This window comes from Kogia breviceps, chromosome 20 (assembly GCF_026419965.1).
Source record: "Kogia breviceps isolate mKogBre1 chromosome 20, mKogBre1 haplotype 1, whole genome shotgun sequence".
NCBI lineage: Eukaryota > Metazoa > Chordata > Mammalia > Artiodactyla > Physeteridae > Kogia > Kogia breviceps.
Genome location: NC_081329.1, coordinates 4,594,723 through 4,618,601, shown reverse-complemented (window position 1 = coordinate 4,618,601; position 23,879 = coordinate 4,594,723). Strand labels below are relative to the sequence as shown.

General features: G+C 42.1%; 1 protein-coding gene across 5 annotated transcripts in view; it reads left to right on the top strand.

The window, feature by feature from the left end:
* Nucleotides 1-23,879, top strand: part of NEIL3 (nei like DNA glycosylase 3) — a 389,514-nt gene that overhangs the window by 320,056 nt on the left and 45,579 nt on the right. For all 5 annotated transcript variants that reach the window (XM_067022467.1, XM_067022468.1, XM_067022466.1 and 2 more), the window contains one exon: nt 5,107-5,199. The gene's annotated coding sequence lies outside the window, so the exon portion shown is untranslated. The remainder of the gene's footprint in view (nt 1-5,106; nt 5,200-23,879) is intronic.

Genomic DNA, 23,879 nt, shown 5'->3' with positions numbered 1-23,879 from the left:
TTAATATGGTGTATCACATTGATTGATTTGTGCATATTGAAGAATCCTTGCATTCCTGGGATAAACCCCACTTGACCATGGTATATGATCCTTTTATTTTAATGTGCTGTTGGATTCTGTTTGCTAGTATTTTGTTGGGGATTTTTGCACCTATGTTCATCAGTGATAATGGCCTGTAGTTTTCTTTTTTTGTGACATCTTTGTCTGGTTTTGGTATCAGGGTGATCGTGGCCTCGTAGAATGAGTTTGGGAGTGTTCCTCCCTCTGCTATATTTTGGAAGAGTTTGAGAAGGATAGGTGTTAGCTCTTCTCTAAACGTTTGAGGGAATTTGCCTGTGAAGCCATCTGGTCCTGTTTTGTTTGTTGGAAGACTTTAATCACAATTTCAATTTCAGTGCTTGTGAGTGGTCTGTTTATGTTTTCTATTTCTTCCTTGTTCAGTCTTGGAAGGTTTTGCTTTTCTAAGAAATTGTCCATTTCCTCCAGGTTGTCCATTTTATTGGCATATAGTTGCTTGTAGTAATCTCTCATGATCCTTTGTATTTCTGCAGTGTCAATTGTTACTTCTCCTTTTTCATTTCTAATTCTGCTGATTTGAGTGTTCTCTCTTTTTTTCTTGATGAGTCTGGCTAATGGTTTATCAATTTTGTTTATCTTCTCAAAGAACCAGCTTTTAGTTTTATTGAACTTTGCTATTCTTTCTTTCATTTCTTTTTCATTTATTTCTGATCTGATCTTTATGATTTCTTTCCTAACTTTGGGTTTTTTTGTTGTTCTTTCTCTAATTGCTTTACGTGTAAGGTTAGGTTGCTTCTTTGAGATTTTTGTTGTTTCTTGAGGTAGGATTGTATGGCTATAAACTTCCCTCTTAGAACTGCTTTTGCTGCATCCCATAGGTTTTGGGCCACTGTGTCATTGTCATTTGTTTCTAGGTAATTTTTTATTTCCTCTTTGATTTCTTCAGTGATCTCTTGGTTATTTAGTAGCATATTGTTTAGCCTCCATGTGTTTGTATTTTTTACAGTTTTTTTCCTTTAACTGATATCTAGTCTCATAGTGTTGTGGTTGGAAAAGATACTTGATATGATTTCAGTTTTCTTAAAGTTACCAAAGCTTGATTTGTAACACAAAATATGGTCTATCCTGGAGAATGTTCCATGAGCACTTGAGAAAAATGTGTATTCTGTTGTTTTTGGATGGAATGTCCTATAAATATCAATTAAGTCCATCTTGTTTAATGTGTCATTTAAAGCTTGTGTCTCCTTATTTATTTTCATTTTGGATGATCTGTCCATTGGTGGAAGTGGGGTGTTAAAGTCCCCTACTATTATTGTGTTACTTTCAATTTCCCCTTTTATGGCTGTTAGCGTTTGCCTTATGTATTCAGGTGCTTCTATGTTGGGTGCATAAATATTTACAATTGTTATATCTTCTTCTTGGATTGATCCCTTGTTCATTATGTAGTGTCCTTGTCTCTTGTAGTAGTCTTTATTTTAAAGTCTATTTTGTCCAATATGAGAATTGCTACTCCAGCTTTCTTTTGATTTCCATTTGCACGGAATATCCTTTTCCATCCCCTCACTTTCAGTCTGTATGCATCCCTAGGTCTGAAATGTGTCTCTTGTAGAGAGCATATGTACGGGTCTTGTTTTTGTATCCATTCAGCCAGTCTATGTGTTTTGGTTGGAGCATTTAATCCATTCACGTTTAAGGTAATTATCGATATATATGTTTCTATTACCATTTTCTTAATTGTTTTGGGTTTGTTTTTGTAGGTCTTTTCCTTCCCTTGTGTTTCCTGCCTAGAGAGGTTCCTTTAGCATTTCTTGCAAAGCTTGTTTGGTGGTGCTGAATTCTCTTAACTTTTGCTTATCTGTAAAGGTTTTGTCTGTTGAATCTGAATGAGATCCTTGCTGGGTACAGTAATCTCGGTTGTAGGTTTTTCCCTTTCATCACTTTAAATATGTCCTGCCACTCCCTTCTGGCTTGCACAGTTTCTGCTGAAACATCAGCTGTTCACCTTATGGGGATTCCCTTGTATGTTATTTGTTGCTTTTCCCTTGCTACTTTCAATATTTTTTCTTTGTATTTAATTTTTAATAGTTTGATTAATATGTGTCTCAGTGTGTTTCTCTTTGAGGTTATTCTGTATGGGACTCTCTGTGCTTCCTGGACTTGATTATTTCCTTTCCCATATTAAGGAAGTTTTTGACTATAATCTCTTCAAATATTTTCTCAGACCCTTTCTTTCTCTCTTCTTCTTCTGGGACCCCTATAATTCGAATGTTGGTGTGTTTAATGTTGTCCCAGAGGTCTCTGAGACTGTCCTCAATTCTTTTCATTCTTTTTTCTTTATTCTGCTCCTTGGCAGTTACGTCCACCATTTTATCTTCCAGCTCACTTATCCGTTCTTCTGCCTCAGTTATTCTGTTATTGATTCCTTTTAGAGTATTTTTAATTTCAGTAATTGTGTTGTTCATCACTGTTTGCTTTCTCTTTAGTTCTTCTAGATCCTTGTTACATGTTTCTTATCTTTTCTCCATTCTATTTCTGAGGTATTGGATCATCTTTACTATCATTACTCTGAATTCTTTTTCAGCTAGGTTGCCTATTTCATCTTCATTTATTTGGTCTTGTAAGTTTTTACCTTGCTTCTTCGTCTGTAACAAATTTTTTTGTCATTTCATTGTTTTTTTTTTTTTGATGGGTTGTGCTGTATTCCTGTCTTACTGGTTGTTTGGCTTGAGGCGCCCAGCACTGGAGTTTGCAGGCAGTTGGATAGAGCTGGGTCTTGGTGCCGAGATGAGGACCTCCGAGAGGCCTCACTCTGATTGATATTCCCTGGGATCTGAGGTTCTCTGTTAGTCCAGTGGTTTGGACTCAGAGCTCCCACTACAGGAGCTTGGACCCAACCTCTGGCCTGGGAACCAAGATCCCACAAGCTTCGTGGCACTGTAGAAAAAAAAAAAGGAAGAAAGAAGGGAAAAAAAGGAGCAGTGCAATATCAAGAATAAAAAACAAAATAAAATTAGAAAGATAAAAAATATATTAGGAAAAATAAAACTATAATTGAAACAACTGCAACAAGGTGAAATAAAACCACAAGAGAAAAAAGAAAAAAAAAGGGGCGGGGGGAACAAGCCAAAAGGAGAGATCACTAACAGAGTATAAAGAATAAAATAAAATTAGAAAAATAAAAGATTTATTAGGAAAAATAAAAATATAAAAGAATCAACAACAGTGAATCAACAAGGTAAAATAGAACCCCAATCTAAAAGATGAAAAAGAAAACCAAAACGTCTTTGCTGTGGGGGTGGAGTTTAGGTAGGGGTGGAGTTTAGGCAGGGGCGGGGTTAAGGGTGGGGCGGGGCCTAGGCGGGGCGAAGTTCAAGAGTGGGGTGGGGCCACTGCTTAGGACCTGTTGGAAGGGGAGAGGCAGCATGTGGAAGGAGGGCCTCTAGAGTGTGTAGTTCCGGAGTTTGGAGGTAGGGCCCAGGGTGAGGGTGTGTGGGTAGGGTTTAGGCCCAGCGCATTGTAGGGGGTCTCCAAGGGGGTCTCCGAGTGTAGAGGCGGGACCCTGGGTGGGGCGTAGGGGAGGGGCTTGGGCTCTGCATGGCAGGAGGGAGGCTCCAAGGGCAGAGGATTAGGCCCGAGAGCCCAACAGGCTTCCCGGTGCCTAAGTGGACAGGGAAAGCACTGGCCCGGCTCCCTTCTGTTCCTCTGCACGCCCCCCCGTCCCCCAGGGTCTCCCCTGTTGCCGCTGCACCCCTCACCGTGGGTGGGTCCCTGGGTGTAGGAACTCCTCCCCTCCCCCAACCAACCCCCAGGAGTGCCAGTCCCGTAGGTCCGGCCTTTACTTTTGCTCCCCCTTCCCTCCCTCCCTCTCCCTCAGGACCTGCGCCGCTGGAGGGGGCCTGCTGGGCAGAGGATCAGGCCCGGGATCTCAGTAGGCTCCTGGGGGCCCGAGAGGGCAGGGGAAACCTGGCCATGCTCCCTTTTGATCCTCCACCCTCCCAGTGGTTCCCCCAAGTTCCCCCTTCCCCTCCCCCAGCCACCCCTCAGGGCGCCAGTACCTTCCCGCCTCCACTTCTCCTCCCCTCTCACTCCCACCGACACCCCACATCCTACCTGGTCTCTGGGGGTTCCTCCCATTTCCTTAGGTGTCCGTGGTCCCCAAGCGGGGCCTGGTAGGTGCCCTAGTTGTGCGGAGCCTTAAATTCTGCATCCTCCTGGTCCGCCATCTTGACTCCTAGCATTGCGTTTTTATTCATTCTGGAAACAAGCTTTGAGGGAGGGACTTGGGGGTCTTAATGAAATTCAGAAGCCTGAACTTTAGAGCATGGATTTGTAACGTCCTTTTTGAGAGGTCAAAGGTGTTTTCCTCCTTAATTCCTAGTCTGGTATGTTCTGAACAATCTCTAGTTAGGTGTAATCCATGCATTCCATGTTCCTACAGAACATGCACACACATACACCCACACACACACTTACTTCTTAATCAGAAAGGAAAATTAAATTGATTTCATGGTCGAATTCACTCTGCTCTCCAAGTGGCTACTTCTTATACAAATTTAAGCCCAAATGCTTATGTCCAAGATAATGCAATACCAGGTTATATTAATCCCTGTCTATAATCCCTCTTATACTATCATTTCACTCACGATCCTAAGTCATTTGAGAAAGCTCCTCATTCCAAACAAACTTTTAATAATTCACTCTAGCTCATTAATAGAACAGATTTACAACCTGAATGAATCCGGATATTTTCGCAGCAAGTATGACAACACACAATTAATGGCCTGAACCGAAAAGCCGTGATGTTTTACCAAATAACAAGGAAACTGGAGGTGGGTGGTGCTGAGGTCAAGGAGCCCAGCAGTGACACAGTGTGAGGCCAGCATCACTGTGAATTGTTTGATCTTTCACTCATGGTTAAAAGATGACAGCTAAGGATCCAAAACACATCAGCACATAACTGTGTCCCAAGAAAGACGGAACAAAGCGAGAGCAAATGTATATTTCTTTCTCTCTGTTTGCTTCCAAAAGAAGAGTAAGATCCTTCCCAGGTGTCTCCCTGAACATTTCCCCTTCTGTTTCATCTTCCAGGACTGAGTCACACGTCTACCCCAGACAAATCCCTGGTAGAGACGACTGGGATTGCCCAGACCGGCTTTGACCTACTGCATTTCACCCCGAGAGGTGAGTACACAATAGGAGTTCTGTTAATAAGAGAGAAGGAGGATGACTTCGAATAGGCAATACTAGGGTCTCCCACCCCGGATAACCTTACTCCGCAAATTGGTCTGAGTTCTGGCTAAAGTATGTCTAAAAAATAGGTGTGTATTTAAGAATAAAGATTTTAAACGTGGCAAATGTTCTTCTGTAAAGGGCCAGGTGGTAAATATTTTAGACTTTGTGCAGCATGTAGTCTCTGTCACATATTCTTCCTTGTTATTTTAAAAACCCTTAAAAAATATAGAGACCTTCTTAGCTTGCAGGACCTATCAAAACAGGCCATGGGCCAGATTGGACCCTAGTGTGCTGACCCCTGGGTCAACACATGGTGTGTATAGTTTAATGATCTTCCAGTCAACAGAGCGTTATTGAATGCGTAATATAATCAGTCATCCGTCTAAGTGTTGAGGATACAGCCTTGATGATATAGAAAAGCTCGTAATCTGGTAGGATGCTCACAATAAACAAACCCCAGATTTAAGCCCATCCTTCATTTTCCCAAAATGATTATCCTGAAAAGATTTTTTTTGCAACTTTAGAGTATAAATTTTACAGATAAAAGTAGTCACAATGTTACTTATAAACTTTTTTTTTTTTTTTTGCGGTACGCGGGCCTCTCACTGTCGCGGCCTCTCCTGTTGCGGAGCGCAGGCTCCGGACGCGCAGGCTCAGCGGCCACGGCTCACGGGCCCAGCCGCTCCGCGGCACATGGGATCTTCCCGGACCGGGGCACGAACCTGTGTCCCCTGCATCGGCAGGCGGGCTCTCAACCACTGCGCCACCAGGGAAGCCCACTTATAAACTTTTAATTAAACTGGGAAAATCATATCGTTTCTAAGGGATTACACATATTTGAACCATGTATGTCTTACCTACGAGGAATATAGGAGAGATGTAGAGCTGATGTAGGGTCACAGAACAGGACACCCCAAAGTCTCCACTTTGGAGTATTGATTACTGGGAGCTGTAGGCACTTGGAAAACAGCAATGCAGGGAGAGGCTTTCCCTGAACCCCTTTATCTGCCTCAAGACAGATCCTCCAAAAGGAATCAATTGTCATAAATCCCGTCTCAGGAGTTTCATGAACCAGGGAAGATGGACTGTTGTCACAGGAGAGGAAACTAGAAGGGGACACCACATCTAGACACACTTTGTCACTAACTAGCACACTTCCCATCTGCTCTTTTAAGGGCCCATTCATCTTCCTAAAAATGATTTCCTCTCCCCTAAGAGGGCACAGTTCCCCTCCCTTTTCCCTATTAAGATGGTATTTAAGCCTGAGTTCTAAGCCACTCAGGGAGTCACTCATTTTTCCCTGGGCATCTCCCATGTATACACTGAGGTCTGCATGTTAATCAAATGCCTGTGTGTTTTATTCTGGTTAATCTGTCTTTTATTACAGAGGTTTCAGCTAAGAATTCAAAAGGGTAAAGGAAAATTATTTTCCTTCCCTACATAGCCAAAACTGTATGTAAATGTCCTACAATATTGACGCCATTGCTGGTCCTGGTGCCAAGTTCTTATTAATTTCTTGTCTAAAAATAAATAAATACACATACATACACTAAGGCCTAATAGCACAAATTTAGAAAGCAGAGAGTCAGTAATTTTAATCATAGTAGTTGTCAAAAGAAAATTCATATGCCAAACATAATAAAACCCAAGAATGGCCACTGTAAGGAAATTTAATACGATTCTTAATGTAAGAGATTAACATCTTATTACTGAGGTCTCAGTATTTTTAAGGGGATTTCTTTAAAACACTGTGGAAAACAGACATTCTTAAGGAAAAAAGATAACATTTAATCTGAATCAATCTGACTGGGTCAGAGTTGGAATAGTATTTTAGCCTGATGTGAAAAGTCTTTACCAGCAACCCGGGAGCACCTGTTTGTGTTTAAACCGTGTCCTCAATCTCTTGAGGCCCTCAGGGGATACTTGGGTTGCTTGTTTTTTTCCTTTGTCATGTTGAGGAAGGAGGCACACTAAGCAGCCCTTTTAAGCAAAACAAAACCAAACAGCAAAAAATAATCACCCAGGCATTTCTGAAAAAGAGAAAACTGTTCTTTGGAAAACTGAAATTGCATTTGGGAACCGCATGTTGTGTCTTTAAACGTAGTCGACAGAATTGTTGCTGTCTTAGCAATGGTTTATTTGCGATCAGTGAGCTTGCTTTCTACAGAGGCCCCTGGAGAAGGTTTCCATCACCAATATTTTCTTTTCTTGGACCCGGGAAATTAGAGCCTGCAGATGCCACACTTGCCTAAGTGACACAAAAATGTTGCTAACCTCACGGAACTTCCGGACAGCTTTGGGAAACCGTATCCCACAGAACTCCTGGGGAGTGCCCCGGAATGTTTCTGGGGACCCTAATGCTCTACAGACGCCCATTAAAAGTTTGTGGCAAAGTTTCTCAACCGGCCTTCCTGCTGCTCTTGTGCTGAGGACGTTTAAGGCTGTTTTATGATTCCAAACACCATAAAAGTGCTTTAGACAAAAGTTTGAAGTGTTCATAATACAGTCTGCTGAAAAATAACATGACTTGATAGGTCCAGTTTAAAAACTTGTACAGTTGGGCTTCCCTGGTGGCGCAGTGGTTGAGAGTCCGCCTGCCGATGCAGGGGACGCGGGTTCGTGCCCCGGTCCGGGAGGATCCCACGTGCCGCGGAGCGGCTGGGCCCGTGAGCCACAACTCCTGAGCCTGCGCATCCGGAACCTGTGCTCCGCAAAGGGAGAGGAGGCCCGCGTACCGCTAAAGGAAAAAAAAAAAAAAAGTAAACCTTATGCTTTGAAAAGTATCATAGAATTTCAGAATTGAGTTTGATCTTAAAGATAACTTTCAGATAAGGAAGTAAAAGAAAGAACAGAGAAGTGAACTTTTTTGCTTAAGTCCCCGTAGCTTTTTAATGGCAAACTTGGGACCTGAACATGAGTGCACGTTAATCTATGTGTTCTTTCTATAAAAGGTTACTTTTAGTTTATAAATAAATACTATAATATAAAAAAGAATATGAAAATAGCGAATGCATGAAATAAAGGTCTGAAGAGCACTGTCTTTCGTGAGGAACAATAATAAAATACGACTTCCTTTATGTAATGACCTTCATTCATGCAGGACTTAATTCAGTACTTTCTTCTGAACGGCTGCTCACTAGTCACCTCTGTCCGCACAGAAAGAAATAAGACACACCTGCCGTTTCAGGATCACCCACTGTGGAAGGAGGGCAGGCACATAGTCAGGTCCCGTCAAAGGTCATATATAAGGACTTTAATACCTTTCAAGGCAGTTTCAAGGTCTGAGGAGGGCGCAACCCATGAAGCGTGCCCTCCGCTGGCAGGTACTCTGGAGAAGCAAGAACTGGGCTGAGCTGGGGAGCGACCGCCAGGGACTGGTGAGGTTGGGTGAGCTGGGCGGGGACGGTGGCAGAAGCTAAGTGGGTCAGCTCCGGGACGGCAGCCTTGACTCCCTGGCCTATACAGCGGTATCAGTGCCTAGCTAGCTCCTGAGGTGGTTCTAAAGAACAAAACAGAGAGTGTCATGACGGCAGCATTAGTAGAGCGCTTACCGTAACTCGAACAGTGAAGTCCCTCAACAAGGACGCAGGTAGCGGGTGACGGGTGATGGGCAGGTGTCCTCCACAGCAGGCTCCCAGAGTTCGTTTCGTTAGCTTCAATTCCAGAAGAGCAACTCCAGTCCTTGTTCCCGCGCCCCTGCCACCCCTCCCGGTCTTATTTCACATGGTTGAATTATTTGATCCATTTACAGCATTATGGTGGTTTTTCTATTTTACTACTAAAGACTATTTACTAATTGTTTACAGTATTTCAGGCACTCCCTTCATTTAATCCTTACAAATCTAGGAAGCTGGAGAACTCTTATCCTGTGTTAGAGGGTTTAGGGAGGTTAAATAATTTGCCCAAAGTCACAAGGCTCAGTAAGTATTGGGAGTCCAACTGCAGAGGCCCTACAGTCTAAGTCAGAGGTTGGCAAACAAGGGCCCACAGGCCAGACCCTGCCCGCTGCCTGTATCTGTTCGGCGCACAGGCTGAGAATGGCTCTTCTACTTTTAAGTGGTTGGAAGTACTACCCTCAACTACTATTACCAAACGCTGGATGGTTGGAAATTGGCTTTTAGTGCCGACTGGATAACATTTCTTAATGAATTTGATGTAAAATTACAAGGTGAGGGCTTCCCTGGTGGCGCAGTGGTTGAGAATCCGCCTGCCGATGTAGGAGACACGGGTTCGTGCCCTGGTCCGGGAAGATCCCACATGCTGCGGAGCAACTAAGCCCGTGAGCCATGGCCGCTGAGCCTGTGTGTCCGGAGCCTGTGCTCCGCAACGGGAGAGGCCACAACAGTGAGAGGCCCGCATACCGCAAAAAAATAAATAAATAAATAAATTAAAAAAATAAAATAAAATTACAAGGTGAAAGAGTGCTTATATGCAAAACTTATTCTGCAGTAAAGTCATTTCTAGGATGACTAATGCTGTTTGAAACAAAATAAAGCTTCCTTGTATATGTCATGTTCTATTAAAAGTTAAAACAAAAAACAAGATCTCTATTTCCACACAAATTTGCAGAAGTAGATACAGCTTCCAAGTTTAAATTATATAGTTCTAGCAGCATTTTTCAGATCTTAATCCAAATGCAAGAAAAAGACGTCCATGTTTTAAAATCCAATTAATGGTGCAACAGAGGAGCTTTCATGTAGTCTTCCTTTGGAAATTACTAATATGTAATATAATGGCATGCTAAAATCAAACATCAAGAGAAAAATATAATGGAATTCTATATGCTTTCCAATCGATAAATATGCTCAATTAAAATCATATGTTCTGGGGCTCCCCTGGTGGCACAGTGGTTAAGAATCTTCCTGCCAACGCAGGGGACACGGGTTCAAGCCCTGGTCAGGGAAGATCCCACATGCTGCATAGTAACTAAGCCCGTCCGCCACAACTGCTGAGCCTGCGCTCTAGAGCCCGCGAGCCACAACTACTGAGCCCACGTTCCGCAGCTACTGAAGCCCGCACGCCTAGAGTCCGTGCTCTGCAACAAGAGAGGCCCCCGCAATGAGAAGCCCGCGCACCACAACGAAGAGTAGCCCCTGCTCGCTGTAACTAGAGAAAGCCCGCGCACAGCAACGAAGACCCAGTGCAGCCAAAAATTTCTTTTTAATTAAAAAATCACACATTCCTCTACTGACATGTGTTTGGTGATACCTGTAAGTGTGAAAAGATATTTTTGAAGATGAAATACTTAAGATCTCGTTTTGGATCAACATTAACAGATAAATGTGCAATTGATTCTGACAGTAGTGAAAACTTTTGAAAATGTTGAAAAAGTTTGAACCTCAATTAAGCAAAGTGCCATGCCCTCAAAAGAGAATTCCGTTCTTCTCATTAGTAGGCCTGTATTTTTAAAAACGAACTTAACTATCATCATTATATTTTGAAGGTCATCCATAAAATCTCCGTGCAAATTTGTCTTCTCTTCTGCCATATAAATTCCTGCATAATGTCTTCAGTGTTGCCTCAGAGCGGGCAAAGCCTAAAGCATGTACCCTCTGACCCTTTGTAGCAACATCTTACTGACCCCTGTTCTAATTCCAGCAAACACTGGCTTCATATAATTTCCCTTTCAGAGTTGCCGGCTAGCTACCTTTCCCTAGACGGGAATTCCCACTCCTAGTTCACTTGCTTCCGAAAGCTTCAGCTCCGAATTACAGGGTGGAGAGGACTGTTTGTGAACTTTCTGTCCCTTCTTAAAAACGCTTCACCCTGCTGACCAACCCCCTCCTTCCCCGCCCCCGACTCGGCCTCACAGATGCCAGCAGGTCCCCTCACCGCTGGGTATCCTCCTCCCCACCAAGGCCTTTCCTTGGGCTCCAGGGTTTCCATTCTCCTCTCCTGGCTCTGTCACGAACCTTGTTTCTGAGCGCTTAGCGGTCCTCAAGTCCTCACCAGCCTGTGGAGGCCGGGGTTGGGGTCCCCGGGCAGTGAGGCTCTTGGCCCCCTAACTATTCTGCTCTCCAAAGGAAGCTCTCCGGCCGGCTGAGTGAACGAATGTCGGGCTGTATTTTATTCAAAGCCTAAGAAACAACTATTCATGAGCGAGTGAGCCACGAACAGCTAGCTCCCAAGGTTTGAGGAGGGGAGGCCTTGGATGGAGGCATTGCGCAAGGCAGAGAGTATGAAAAGGGTCCACGACGCACATTGCAACGCCTGTGGGTGGGGCGAGCCGCTGAGAGGCAGCGATGGGTCCCCAGGAGAGTGGAGGGCTCGAGGCTTGTCTCTCTGCCGCGACCCCTGGCCCGTGTCCACGCGGGCTGGCTTCAGAGAGTCCTTGTCCCTCCGGTCCCCTGGTGTCGTGGCTGGGGGCACAGCGGGAAGGAAAGGGCGGCGGGAGAGGGGAAGGCCAGTAATATGCTGATGAAAGCAATTCACCCTGAGCGCCAACGTAAACTGACCTCCCTAGACTTAGTTTCTAAGGGAAATATTTATGCACAGGTGGATGTGTAATTGGTAGCCCTGCACAAGGCCACTCTTGGACACGGAAAAGCCTTGTCTACAGAGAGACTTATTGTTCAGAAGTTACTAAAAGGGAGCTTAAAGAATCAAGATGTGCGAGGAGCAGGAACCTTCATTGTCACTGAGTTGTGCTTATGCAGCACAATGAAAAGAAGCGACCAGAGCTGCTTATCAATGGAGAAATAGTGCAAAAATAGATAAGCTTAAATCATGCGAGAAAAATGACGTAAAATAAAAAACTCAACTTTCCTCTTGTCAAGGCAAGGATTTCCAAGCTTTTAAAAGTAATATAGATAGACTGTCTTCACTTAACTATCTTGACTCCTGACCTATTTCTCTGCAGCCTTCCGTCAGTGTACGCATCACATACATGCTACCTACCTGATAATAAGAGCACGTGCTATAATGCAGTTTCCGACTACATGCTTTATGAATTTCCCGTGCTCAGAATCCGTTGTAAGCGGAGCAGGTCTGCCTTGCCCCAGAGTATCTTAAGTGCTCAGATTTACACACTTAGAGCCCACCTAAGCCCCTGCTGTGTCCTCTCTTGACTCAAAAGTTTTGCCCACCAGGCTGGGCCCCTAGTGCTACTGTCTCCTGAGCCCAGCTGAGGCTGGTACGCCTGGACCCTTGTCTGCCTCAGCGTTTTGATGGGGGCAGGTCGAATGTCAGGCTGCCTTGTTCACTATCTGCTCGGCCGTTTACTGTGGGTGATGCTGATGCTTGCTGGTTTTCTTTCAAATGGGTTAAAAACTATCATGATTCTGTGCGGTAAAATATGCCAAGAACCTGATGTTTAATTTTCATGATTTTACGGACAGCTGGTGCTGTTTTACTCTTCCTTTACGTTTAGTCCCAGGGCTCTCTGTGTTCTTTTCTTGGTTCTTATGCAAGCTTTCTTTCCTTCAATTGCTCTATTTATTTCAAAACTATATTTAGATCTGCTATTATATTTTATTTTAGTCTCTATCAGAATATATTATATAGCTAATCATTTTTTTCTAACCACGTAATCGTAGGGAAGTACATGGGCCAGAATATTACATTATTAAATAATCGTGCTTGTCAAAGGCAATGCCTGAATATCAAGACAGTATGAGGCTAATGAAGAATGCTTTGAAAAGCTACAAACATGGTGTGTCTCATGTTATCAGCTGGGAGATGGGGGTTAGAGTCCAGAGAGTGTGGCATCAGAAACAGGAGAGGTTAATGCTACAACTTGGGGGTTTAGTCTCTAGTATAAACACTTTTCATTACTGAGAACGGTTACAGGAAAGAGCAGCCTCTTTACAGCAAAATCTGTAGAGAAGGGAGCATGCAAAAAAAGATCTTCAAGATTCCTTTTGAAAGTTATAATACAGTTTAAAATCATGACAGATGGAATTATTAGACATAAGGAAAATCATGACACCTATGAAACCGAAGGCACGATCAGGTTCCATAGCAATCACAATCGCAGACGTGCAGGCTCTTCCTGAATCGCTACGTGGGCGGAGCCTCGAGCTCTAACAAGCAGAGACTCTGAGAAGATAAGAATGCTAAAGAAAAGCCATCTGCGATTGTAAAATACAGAGGGCAGAGGGAGGATTCTAAAACATACTCGGGAAATAAATGTGCAGTTAGTACCACTCAGGAAAAATGGAGGAGGAGATTGAGGCTGATGTGAATGAGGATAAGCACTCGAACAAAAGCACGAAAGCACGAATCAAACACAGCATCGCTAGGAACTGCTACTCAATGAAAGAAGGGTGAAGAGCAAGGATAAACTATGAGGAAAACTATCACTGTGAGGGAGGACTCGTCAAGTCAGTAAGCAGAATAAAAATGCAAATATGTACAGGGGAAATAGAGCACAATAAACAAGGATAGAGTGTAATTGTAGTTCTGCTACATTAAATGTACATAGTACATAATATACCTTGAAGAAATTAATATGCCTTATTCCTGAATTCTGTTAGACTTCCTAAGTCCCTTCACTTACTGTGTGAAAGCACCTATTCTGGCTCATATGGGGTAACCACTGATGTCAATAAGAGGTGAGGGTCCTTCAGTTTAGGTTAAACCCAATTCACTAATGAGGGTTGGGTTTTGTGACCTCTTGCTGAAATATCATGACACTTCTTAAAGGACAGTGTACTGTAGCTGAAAGATAAATAAATTAGGACCCAGGTTCCAGTTCAGCTTTGATCTTTTACCAGCTTATGTGACTTTGGACAACTCATCTAAACTCTTCTAACAGCTGCTTCATCTACAAAATGTGTGTACTGATTACACCTTCAGAGACATAATTCGAGAATGAAACATAAAGCATTTATCTTTATTTTTAAAACATTTTTATTGGTGTATAGTTGATTTACAATGTTGTGTTAGTTTCAGGTGTCCAGCAAAGTGATTCAGTTATACGTATACATATCTCCGCTCTTTTTTAGATTCTTTGCCCATAGAGGCCATTACAGAGTATTGAATAGAGTTCCCTGTGCTCTACAGCAGCTCCTTATTCGTTATCTCTTTTATACATAGTAGTGTGTAAGACTGTCCCCAGGACTGATAAATATTAGCTCTTTTTCCTCCAAATCCCGAAGGCTCTGGCCAACCTTGAAGTCAGCGATGCCATTGCTGAGCTCCGTAACTCAAGAAAATAGTACCTGCTAATAGGCTTGTTGAGCAAATCCATTAATGATGAAGAAACTTAGCTAAAAAGCGGTAGTGTCACTGTCTCATCAGATTCCTTCCGGGAATGTCCACAGTATGAAAAGCTTTCACTTTAGGCAGCTGACAGCAGCGGACAGTATTGCTTGCCGTCTGAGCTGAGCTCAGTGTGGGCGCGACATCTGAGGATTCAGGAGCGGAAACAGGACAGTAAGCACTTTGCACCACGTGGTGCCATATGCCCCCCACGGGCGCTCAAAAATAGAACCCGCGGCGACTGTGACAATGGTGAGAAATCAGTGTCTAGAGCCATCAGTAAACAGCCACCGGGCGCTCAGGCGGGGAGGGCTGCTGCCTCTGTGGCCCCCACCAAGTCTGTCTCCACACGCCGGTTACAGGGCAGTGATTTAAGAAGTGTAGGGCTTCGCAAAGACAGGAAATGGCCTGTTTTGTGACCCAAATAAAATGCTGACAGTCCGTCATGAAACCGTTTTTTGCCCCGAACCCTTATCTACATTTTTCTCCCCTTAAAGGTTCTATCTTCGGGCTACTAAATTCTCCCGGGGTCGGGGGTGGGAGGGGGTGTTATCTGTGTCAGAAAGCTATCACTTAAGGATATATAGCCTCAATGTCGCTTTAACTCTCTGAGGTAAGGCCACGAAAATCTCTATTTTTCAAATAACGTATGGATCAGGAGACAGAAGGAGAAAGGCTAAACAAAGGAATAAATAAATGGAACGAAAAGAATGGAGAAATGCCTCTTCCTTTTTTTCTAACTTTTCTACAGTAGGCATCTGGCAGAAACTGCTTGTTGCTTACTATGATCTAGTCTCCCCTCCCTCCTTGCTAACAGAACTCCAGTTTTGTTGGAGATGGTCATCCAGGTTTCCAGCTTACTATGTAAATATCTCCACTTCCCCCAAATAACTTTGCAGCTAGGGAAAGCTATGTTTCCTAGTTCTAGCCAGTAAGATATAGGCAGACATGTCTGGGGAAAGGATCCCTTCTCAAGACAAGACAAAGCCTTATGGGAAAGGCTTCTGGATGTTTCCCTTTCTTCCTGCCTGGGATCAGAATGTGATGGCTGGAGGGGCAGCAGCCATTACGCAAACATGAGTGCAAAGGCCACGTGCTGAGGAAGGCAGAATAGGAAATAGGAGTTTGAAGCCCTGATGACCTTGCAGGGCTTCAGCTACAGCAGCCTTGGACTCCCTATCTACACAGTGTCTTATATGTGAGAAAAAGGAGCCCTTTCTGTGTTTAAGCCACTGTTTTTCAGATTTTCTTCTAGCTCAAAGCCAAACATGATGTTATGTAGAGCATGTGTTATTGGTGGAATTGTTTTTAAATACATAACTTTTATATGGACTGGGAAACCAAAAAATTGGTGTGGCTCTTTTTCCCATGGTCTGGAATCAGACGGGCAGTGTCTCTGAGGTATGCACGTATTTATCAATGTGTACACATGCACACACACCTGTATATTTTTATATATACACAAACATATATATACACCCACATACATATGTAAATATAGTTATGTACCCATATATGTGGATGTCTGCTAGGTACTTGCCACATAGAAACAAACACCTAGGTATATTTACTTGATTTGTTCTCACCATCAAGAGATATTTTTTAATGGGTAAGAAAAGAATACAATACTATGAGAAGTACAAATCTGAAATCTTAAATATAAGTGTCGGGAAGTTATAGATCCCCAGGTAATGTATGAGTCATAGCGTTGGGGGGGTTGATACTTTCAGGCCAAAAGTTGACCAAAGGAGTTAGTTCCTCATGTCTTTAACTTCATGCTCTTAATTCCATTATATAAAATAAGTTAAGCCTCTGTTTTTCAAACCTCTTTAGTTCATGGACATGGACACTTAAAATCATAGAGTCGGAAGGGACTTGAGAGATCACCTTGTCCGAATCCTCTGACTTTATGGATAATGAAGCTGAGATCTGAAAACACAGGTGATTTGTCTTGTGCTGGGACTATATCAGTAGCTGAGCTAACACCCAAACCCTTGTTCCTGACTTTCATTCAGGCTCCACGTCAGCAGACACACAAGTCAGTGTGTCTTCCAGACTCAGGACCCCTCTCCTGTAATGCAGGTCCCTGCATGTGTCAGCATCTGTTTGGGTCCTTTGTGTCACTTCCATGGGACTTGAGAACAAGGGGAACAGTCACAAGCACGATGGCATTCACGTTGCTTTGGTGCCTGAGAGTAAAAAAGTCCTTTGTCTCCCACGCAAGCGTCTCACGTCTTCTGAATCTATGAAACAGGAATAGGCTGATTTATTAACCTGTCTGTAAGTCAGATAAGATCGATTGCCAGGCTGGATATAAGCCTCATAGAAAAAGTTGGGGATTAACTCCTTTTCTATTTCATGTGAAATTATCTGCAGGATTTGCTTTTTTAAAGTTTGATAGAATTCACCAATAAAGCCATTTGAGACTCAAGTTCTACTTGTGGTTAAGATTCTTTTTTTTTTTTTTTTTAATTTTTACTGCAGTTTAGCTGCTTTACAATGTTGTGTTAGTTTCTACCACACAGCAAACTGAGTCAGCTATATGTATACGTATATCCCCTCTTTTTTTGGATTTCCTTCCCGTTTAGGTCACCACAGAGCACTGAGTAGAGTTCCCTTTGATTCAACTCCATTATCATGGTACTACTCAGATTTCCTATTTTGTTAGCTTTGGTAACTTGCTCTTAAAGGAATTTGTCCACCTCGTCTAAATTGTCATGTATGTTGGTATATGGTTGTTCAAAATATTCCCTTATTATTCCTTTAATATCTATAATATATGGAAAAAACCAAACTCTCATTTATTTCTGAAAGAAATAGCTTTGGTTTTCTTTTTAACTTTCTTGTCTTTATCAAAATATTTTATTAACCTTTTCTGAGGACTGACTTTTGGTTTTGTGAATTTCCTCCATTGTTTGTTTTATATTACTTGATCTCCAGTCTTATGTTTATTATTTTTGTCCTTTTATATATTGGGGTTTAAATTGCTTGTCTTTTTCCAGAGTCTCAAGGTGGAAATTTAGAGTGATCTTACGTCTTTTTTCTTTCCTAGTTTAAGAATTTCCCTTTAAGTACTGCTTCAGCAACACCCCACAGCATCCGTAACATTTCATAGGCTATATTTTCATTATAATTTTTCTCAGATCGAGTTTTCATTTTCTTTGTGATTTTTTCCCCTTGACTTCTTTGATATTTAGAAGGGAGTTCTTTAATTTCCAAACGTCTAGGCTTATCTAGATGTGTTATTGATTTCTAATTTGAGTCTGTTACTGTCAGTTAACATGCTTTAAAAATCAAGCCTTTTAAGTTTATTGAATGTGTTTCTTTCCCAGCATAGAGTTTCTCTTGGAGATTGCACTGTGTGCACTTGACAAGGGATGTTAAAGTCTCCGTTAGGTTTTTCCTGTTAGTTCTACCAGTGTTTGCTTTGGGCTTTTGGCTGTCCCCACGGCTCATCCCTGAAGTTTCAGCTCTCAGCGCCGCCCCGCGTGGAGAACGACGCCAGGCTTGCTCTAGACCTCGCCTCCGGGCTCGCAGTCTGATGCACCTGGACGGCCTCTCCACGTGGACGGGTCGTGGGCGGCCGCTCATCATTGCTGTGGTTTGCGAGCCTGTGGAGGCACGGGCTCTGGGGCTGCAAGCTCTCAGAATGTCGTTCTTCCCCGAGAACTGCAGCTCTGTGCACCGGAGCTGTGCTGAACAAAATCTACTCCCAGCCGAGCAAAAGAAAGACAAGGGGGCGCAGTGTACAAAACAGCGGTGGGAGCGTCGGGGCGGGGCCAGCTCAGGACGGTCACCGGTCAGGACACCGCACCGGGGGCTCAGCACGCTGCTTGTCTATCCAGGAGCCACGCTCTCCTTTGTTTTGACTAAAAGAACCCTTGTTTGCAGCTTTGATGGGCAATGCAGCCAAAAGACACACAAACAAAAACACCAAATCAAACCGACCCTACCCTTTCTCAGACTCGATCACAGCAAAGGCTGACCGTATGACGTGGCTTCGTCGGTGGGATTGGCTGGAACCTAACCAGGAATTCCTGTGTCGTTTTGCTTTCCTGACGCAGGTGCCAGCCTTCCTCTTCACGGCTTGCTTTTTCTTCCTGCTTGGAGTACAGAAGGGGGGCCAGAGGTGTCTCGCAACCGCCGAGTAAACGTGCGAATGAAGGAACGGAAAGACAAAATAAATCCAGGATGTTGACGATGTTGCAAGGCTGCTACACCACCCTGGCCTGCCTACGTCCAGGCTTACCGTATAAGAACAAGGAACCCCTATTTGGTTAAGCTGCCATAATTGTGTTTCTGTGATATGCAGCCGAACTTTGAAAAGATCAAGTATTAAGAGGCTCATTACTCTGTCAGAAGCCAAATTCAAACTTCTGCCTGAGTTATACTTTCACACTTTCTACTCTTCTAGAACAATTTCTTTCAAAAAATAAACTTCAGAACTTTCCACGTTATCATGCAAAGAACTCAGTGCAGACTTTCACCCATTTGGCGTCATTTTGGTGATCAGAAGTCCTGCAAGCACTGGTTTTCTCTTTGAATATCACTCATTTTTCTAAAATGAAACATTAAATCCAGGCTATAAAGAGGAAGATTTTTTTTTTTTTTTTTTTTTTTTTGCAGTACGCGGGCCTCTCACCGCTGCAGCCTCTCCCGTTGCGGAGCACAGTCTCCGGACGCACAGGCCCAGCGGCCACGGCCCACGGGCCCAGCCGCTCTGTGACACGTGGGATCCTCCCGGACCGGGGCACGAACCCGCGTCCCCTGCATCGGCAGGCGGACTCTCAACCACTGTGCCACCAGGGAAGCCACTATACAGAGGAAGATTGTTGACTGCCCTTCTGTCAAACAGTTCGACTTCCTGCACAGTTTGAAAGACATTACAAGGCGAAGTTTGTACAAAATTATTTTCTTATCTGGTATCTCTGCAAACGTGTTTCTGTAACTGCCTTGGCCTTTTGTCTCTGAGTTGACGTCAGGCTTTTAACTCTTTTCTCTTGGGGAGTTTTGAATTCCCAAAGTGCAGTGCGAATCCCTTCCGCATGCGCACTGAACCTCAGAAGCAAATCCCCACATGCGTGTGCTGGGGAATTAATCAACCCGTTCACAATCAAGCTTCCACGCGGATATCTACGGATGTGAACGTCCACATCTAAGACAGAGAGCAGCTCCAGCCGGCATTTAGGATATGGCTCTGGATGCCCTACTTGAGAGTTAGCACAGGAACAGAAGGCAGTGTTTCTCAGCTCTGGTAACTTAAATTTGAATATTTTGTGGACGTGAGTGCTTATTCCTGAAAGATTATAAAACTCCTACTTGTGCGCGCATACACACACACACACACACACACACACACACACTCACGTTTTCCAGTTGCTTCACGAATGAAAATAGTGGAACAGAAAGAAAAACTAGGAGTCAATATATAGCAAGTAAGCAAAAAGTACAGAATTCGAAATATCTAATAGCTTTGGGTCTGATAAACTTTTCAAGTCTTAAGAGATTAATAATGGAAAATAGAGCCTGTTGTGAAGTAATCACTAGTCCAAATGGGGTCCAAGCCAATAATGATTAGATCAGAAATGGCAAAGAATCCTTCTTGAGGTTTAACAGATAAACTTTGAGCCCTGTCTGCATTATATGAACAATGTCAAAATATTGTTCTAGTTTTTTAAATGGGTTTCAAGACATCTACAAATTACTTAAGACTAAGTTTTTCTGTTGACTTGGGTAGCTGATTAAAATTATATATGCTAAATTATATATGCTGTCACTTTGGCAAGAAGTGACCTTATATTTGTCTGCTGAACTGGGCCCTGCTGTTCTGCTTGGAATATAAATCTATTTTACTATATTAGGCCCATTGCGTTCTCAATAAGACATCAAATACAATAGATCGGGGTCAGTCGTCTCTTGAGATTGTTGTTTGTTCTGTTACAGAGGTAGAGATGGATACACACGTATAGCTGACAGGTTATCTCCCAGGTAGATGAATGTGATTGAGAAGGCTAGAGCATGCCCGACTGTCTCAGACAAGCTCACTGTATTTATATCTGACCTTTAGTTAATGATGTAACCTGCTTCTGTATGGTCTGTCAAGCTCCGGATTGAGGATTTTTCCCGAAACCGTGCACACCTTTGGTTGCTTCATGCTAGCGAGGTCCATGTGTTGCTGTCATTTCACAGCTATCGCAGCTACCCAGCTTCACATCAGGCCCCAGTGCAACCCAGCCAAACTTGGAATGTCTACAAAGTATAGATAGCGTGGCATAATGACCGAATCCAAGCATTTCTGTTTTAAACTTCAGGTCTTTTCTCAGGCTCAGGACAATTTCCTGTGCTCTTTTTCTTCTTTGTAGTGGCTCAGTCTCTGCTTGTCTTGTTTGCTGTCACCTCCCTCTCTGTTTTGCTTCCACTTCTCCAAAGGCCTTGCCGTTCCTAAAAGAGCACACAGCCTGCTAAGGTCTTAAGAGTTTTCCAGTAACTTCATTACATGAAACGGGCCGTCATTTAAAATAACAACGATGAATCTGCAATTAAGAAGATTGCAAACCTCTTACAGTCTTGATCCTTGGTCTAAAATGACCAAGTCCCTGTCTGAGTTGCTCCCTGAAAGCTATGAAGATTTCCGTTCTCAGCTTTTACTTCATTAAGGAGGGCACTTCACTAAACCCTTCCCCACATTCTGACCCAATCAAGGCAAATAATAGTTGCCTTTTTTTTTTTTGCCTCAAGTGACAATGCCGCATTTTAAAAATATATTTCAAGTGTACAACATGATGATTTCTTCTTTCTTTTTTTTTTTTGTTGGAGTATAATTGATTTACAATGTTGTGTTAGTTTCAGGTGTACGGCGAAGTGACTCCATTTCATATATATATATATATATATATATATATTCTTTTTCAGATTCTTTTCTCTCATAGTTATTACAAAATATTGAGCTTAATTTCCTGTGCAATGCCACATTTTTGAAGCAGGATATCCTTGATGTTAACTTCTCACTAGAACAAATGTGGTCCGCACCAGAAATCTAATGTTTATAGTAATTGCCTTCTGAGACCTGATTCCTTTTCGTCTCTCAGTTTACTCAGTAGAACTTAGTTTATGTTGACGTAGTTATCTGAATTCTTTTCATTAGTAATCTGACAGGAATTGTGAGGAAACGCCCTGCAAAAATGGCTGCCAACCAAATGACAGTGCCGTGAAGCAAATATACAAAAGCGCTAATGTTCCTAATCTTTTCCGAAATTGCCAGATACTACATATTTCAAAATTCTACTGTGAAGCTTTAAAGCTCACTTATCTTATGATGAATTGCAGAAGATATTTAACTGACTAAATAAGATAACTCTAGAAAATGCCATCGGACAGTCTTGGTATCCTTCTTTTTCTTCTTAGGTAACCAAATACCTCGGAGTTAGTTGAAATTAGGTCCTTTAGAGGTTAAGTGAAACTTTAAAAGGCAGATAATTTTACCATATAAAAGCTTTTCCAGAAAAACCCCAAACTGCGCAAGTCATTTATGAGCTTAATATCTTGATATTAAAACTATATAAGGACAATACAAACGAAAAAGGAAAATAGTCCACTTCTTAACACAGATAAGAAAATACTAAATAAAATATTAGCCAAGTAAACATCGTCTGTTAAGAACAATACAGTGTGAATTTGTAGGAATTATCTCAGGAACGGTACAGTGGCTTACTGATCAAAACTTTATCAATGTAATTCACCATGACAGTGGACCAAAAAAAAAAAAATGTATCACCTCAGTAGATACAGAAAAAGCATTTCATAAATTTTACACTTATTTAATGAGAAAGCAAAAGAAACTAAGAAAACTGGGAGCAAATATAACGTCTTTAACTTAATAAAAGTCTTCATTGTAAAGACTCAGCTAGATAGTGTTTATTGAAGAGATTTTGAACTCGACAAAGCAAGGATATATTTTATCACCACTGCTATTCAGTATGGCACTGAAGGCCCTAAACCCAAACAATGAGACAAGGAAAATAATTAGCAATGATAAACCCAACAGAATGAACAAATTAGTGAGTGTATCTAATAAAAGACATAAGTGAAATTGCCAGATACAAGATAAACTTTAAAGATTAATGGCATTTTTCTACACCACTGGTCTCAAAATACTGGTTCCTCCAAAATTTGATAAATAAACATTAAAAAACATACAATTCTTGCCTTCAAAAAGCAAACCAACTCGTTTTATGAGCCCAGTATGATCCCAGTGTTTATTTGTAAACTGCAATTATGTACTTTACAAACAACGTAGTGTAGAAATAGAAAGCAAGGTTGCCTTGGGTTCACATCTTGGTTCAGTCATTTACGCCTGTGTGAACTTAGACAAGTCACCTAACCACTCTCTGCCTCATTTTTCTTGCCTATAAAATGAGAAGAAAAAAATTACCACCTAGGATATTGTGAGGGTTAAGTGAATTAATACTTGGACAGCATTTGAATAGCACAGAGTTGGTGTCTCATAAAAATTAGCTATTATTATTATTGAACTCATGTATTAATACATAAGGTACTATTTGCCTAAAAATTAAAATGTTAAAATGAAATAAAAAATAAGTATTTATAGAGGCACTAATATTTTCTTCTCTTCCTCAGTTGGGTATACTTTACACTGGAGTCCAGCACCTTACATAGTAAAAAACCAACTAAAAATATAAGAGAAGATAATATGCCACTCAAAATATCAACCCAAACTATGAAATCCTAGGAATTAGACCAACGAAGAAAGCACAGCCTCTTCACAGAGACATGTATAAGATTTCTAAAGTTAATCAAATGAGACCTTAATAAAAGAAGGCATGTTCACATTGTAAAGCTATTAACGGTTTCCCGTTTATCTATGAACTAAATGTATATATATAATCAGTATCTCAGAATTTGCAAGAGAACATGAAACTGATTTTAAATATAATGAAGTTTACACATTCTTACAAAGCTAATAAATATAATTTTGAGAAGGAAGACTAAAAGTGGAAACTCATGAAATATTAGGACACATTATAATATCACAGGACTAAAAATAGTGTTGAATTGGTACCCGGACAGATCAATGAAACAGGATAGGAAGACCAAACAGACTTATGTACAAAGGATAACTGCATATAACAATGATGGCATCATAGCTAAAGGGCCTAAATGTAAACATAAATGTTTCAGTCAAACTTCCTGAGGGTAAGCTGCACCAAGAACCATCCCAAGGTCTCAGTGGCTTCCAGCAATAGTCATTTTATTTCTCCCTCACAAGTTTATGATCAGATAAAAGAACTTGCATTCAATCAGCCAAAGATCGTCCAGTGGCCTGTCCCGACAATGGTGTGGTGAAGTCTGTTCCTTTACAGGGACACATGGGAGGACAGGGTTAATAATAGTGATCCGAAGAAGTGAAT